General features: G+C 44.2%; 2 long non-coding RNA genes across 3 annotated transcripts in view; both read left to right on the top strand.

Moving 5' to 3' along the window:
• The first annotated feature begins 219 nt into the window (after window positions 1–219).
• Window positions 220–3,159, top strand: part of LOC139024272 (uncharacterized) — a 9,440-nt gene continuing 6,500 nt past the window's right edge. Inside the window, exons 1-2 of one of the 2 annotated variants that reach the window (XR_011475550.1) lie at window positions 220–1,645; window positions 1,692–1,725. This is a non-coding gene — a long non-coding RNA (uncharacterized lncRNA). The other variant, XR_011475551.1, reaches the window with a different exon arrangement.
• LOC112070288 (uncharacterized) lies at window positions 1,740–3,149 on the top strand. Its single transcript, XR_002893875.2, has 3 exons — window positions 1,740–1,803; window positions 1,901–2,003; window positions 3,068–3,149. It is a non-coding gene; the product is annotated as an uncharacterized lncRNA (long non-coding RNA).

The raw sequence follows: 3,159 nt of genomic DNA, 5'->3' as shown, positions 1-3,159 counted from the left end.
TAACCAGTGTATTTAACAAGTTCTTGTGAGCAACACATTAACCCAGGATGAATTGGGGCAGTTTCATGGAGGTTGATAGTGTAGCTAATGTTTCCAGGAACAGTCTGCTGCTTGTTTGCTCGTACTGGCGCCACAGACTGATGACAACTCATACTGTCTTATAGTAATGACCCAACCCTCATTATAAGTACCCAACCTCAGTACCTGTCATTAAAATATCTAGTTAAATATCTAGTGGTAAAGGGACACATTATTTTACACATTGAACTTCCTGTTTTAGGAGAAACATGTCACTGTAAAAGTATCTTTTCTCTCTGGGAATGTGGGCGTGACCTTACGTTGCTTTGGATACAAGCCTCAGCTCAACGGTTATTATTAAACATTATCAAACATTATTATATTATATTTAACACMGGTGTATTTTCTACAAATTGGCCCTGGTCATGAGAGGGATTTGAACCTGCGACCCTGTGGTTATATTCCATCTCTGACCCCACGACCTACTAAGGTCAACAGCATGGGTGAACGTAGKTGTCATTTCTAACCCCGGATCGGGGCCTCCTGTGTGTAACGTTTTTCGGCAAACATTTTTATGAGCCTAAAATCATAGAATTACAAATATAWATCCCTATTAAATCAATTGAAATCTCTGTGGGTTTAGTTGTAAAAAAAAAATGTGTCATTTAACTTTTAAACTGTATTACCTTTTATTTTGTGGCATAAACACAACCGGTCGTGATGTTTTCATCTGACTGTCAAACAAATCACTTCAAACGGTCTCCGTTCCTCGCAACATATTCCCCGGCTTCCAAACAAGTGAGTTGTAAACAGAAAGAGACATCTTTTACACAAAGTCTAAGGACATTTGGCCGTTGTCATTAGGTCAGAATTTATGCGTCCGATCACGTCGGCCACTCATCTCTGCCTTGGCAAAAATGTGTTCTCGTTGAACCACATCGCATTTCAAAGCGTAGGCCTTAGCCTACAGTTTTCATGACATTTTAGTTATTTAATTATTGCAATTGGCTCATGTTTTACCGGTACGAAATACCCCGACTATTTATTTTACCGAGACACCATACCGGACCATACCAACTTACATTCAACCCCGGTCAGCAGAAGACTACAACATAGTTACTACTCTTAATAATGAACAGAAAGACCCGCATGGACAAACAGCCTTTGCTCACTAAGAAAAACAACACCTAATCGCTACCCATTATTTGTTTGGCCCTATTGGCCTCCTCTTGCGTGCTGGTGTGTGTGTGTGACACAGAGTCACACAGAGTCACAGTTTATATTTGCTTACACGCTGATGCAGGGGTAGATGCCAGCTGGAAGTTACCGTGGTGACGGGGTAACCTTTGCCCTTAAGAAAGAACAGATCAGGATAAACCTGACCAACCGCAGTGTGTGTGTGTGTGTGTGTGTGTGCCTCTGTGTGTTTGTCTCTGTGTGTTTATATACGTGTGTGTGTGTGTGTCTCTGTGTGTTTACGTGTACGTGTGTGTTTATATACGTGTGTGTGTGTGTGTCCAGGTGGAGACCACCCCCACCCAGTTTGTAGATCCCAGTGTGTACGTGTGTGTTTATATACGTGTGTGTGTCCAGGTGGAGACCACCCCCACCCAGTTTGTAGATCCCAGTGTGTACGTGTGGAACATCACGGGAGTGTTGTGGTAGATGCCAAGTGGTGTACGTGTGGAACATCACGGGCAACGGGGAGCTGAGGAGATTAGCGGGTTCCAGGCCCCGCGCCGCCGGGAAGCACGCTGCGCCGACTACGCCACCATCCGCCAGCAGGTCGGAGATTCTTTCTATGTTTATGCACAAAACAAATTACAACGATATGGTGTGAAAGTAATTCACCCCCCCGCCCCCCTCTCCCCAACCCCTCCAGGTGGAAGAGATTCGTCGTGTGGGAGTCAACCACTTCCACTTCTCTCTCAACTGGTCCCCTGGTGCCAGCGGTAACGTGACCAGCCCAACACCACCTTACTAGGGTACTGTAGTCAGCGTTTGAATCCTCTCCTCTAGACCTCCAGCCATTCCATTTATTTGATAATATTACAGGACTGTACTGAACAATTAAAAAAAATAAAAGGAAATTAGTCATTTGAATTAATTCATTAGGTACTAATCGATGGATTGCATCACGTGACTTGACAGGGGCGCAATCAGAATTATTGAATTTTTTCACAAAAGGGTTCATTACAGACACAAAAAAAACAACTCCTCCGTTTCATCAGCAGTCGCGGGGGTTGGTCTCAGATGATCCCGCAGGTGAAGAGGCCGGATGTGGAGGTCCTGGGCTGACGTGGTTACACGTGGTCTGTGGTTGGGTGTACTGCAAATTCCCCGAACGATGTTGGAGGCGGCTTACGGTAGTTGTCTGCCAACAGCTTTGGTGGACATTCCTGCAGTCAGCATGACAATTGCACGCTCCCTCAAAACTTGAGACATCTGTGGCATTCTGTTGTGTGGCTAAACTGCACATTTAAAGTGGACTTTTATTGGGCCAGCACAAGGTGCACCTGTGTAATGATCATGCTGTTTAATCAGCTTCTTGATATGCCACACCTGTCAGGTGGATGGATTATCTTGGCAAAGGAGAAATGCTCACAAACAGGGATGTAAACACATTTGTGCAACAAATTTGGAGAAGAAATAAGCTTTTTGTTATATGGAACATTTCTGGGATCTTTTATTTCAGCTCATGAAACATGGGACCAACACTTACATGTTGTGTTTATAATTTTTGTTCAGTGTAGGATTCTGATTCAACTTGTCAACTAGTTATCAAACCTGTAACTAGATTATATCAGTGGTGTGCTAGTTCAGGGTTGCAACTAAATTGTAAAATGTCTGTAGGTGCTCTGAGGAGAGGTTTGAAAAAGGTCTGATTGATTATTAAACATAACTCAACTGGATGAATTACTGCCTCTGGTCTCCATCATTCCAGGTGCTAGTGCAAGAGTAAAAACACGGAATGGAGTTCTGAGTGTATCGGGTTAACAGTGTGATGAGAACGCGGACTGAACTAACAGTAATGTTCATTATGTTCCAGGTACTACCGCTGCTTTACGAGCCAGCTGCACCAGGCTAACATCACGTCCATGGTCACCCTGTGGCACCACACCACGCCAACGCTCCAGCCTC

Source organism: Salvelinus sp. IW2-2015, unplaced genomic scaffold, assembly GCF_002910315.2.
Source record: "Salvelinus sp. IW2-2015 unplaced genomic scaffold, ASM291031v2 Un_scaffold1276, whole genome shotgun sequence".
NCBI classification, from domain to species: Eukaryota; Metazoa; Chordata; class Actinopteri; order Salmoniformes; family Salmonidae; genus Salvelinus; species Salvelinus sp. IW2-2015.
The sequence above is the reverse complement of the archived record's forward strand: the minus strand, read 5'-3'. Positions and strand labels throughout refer to the sequence as shown.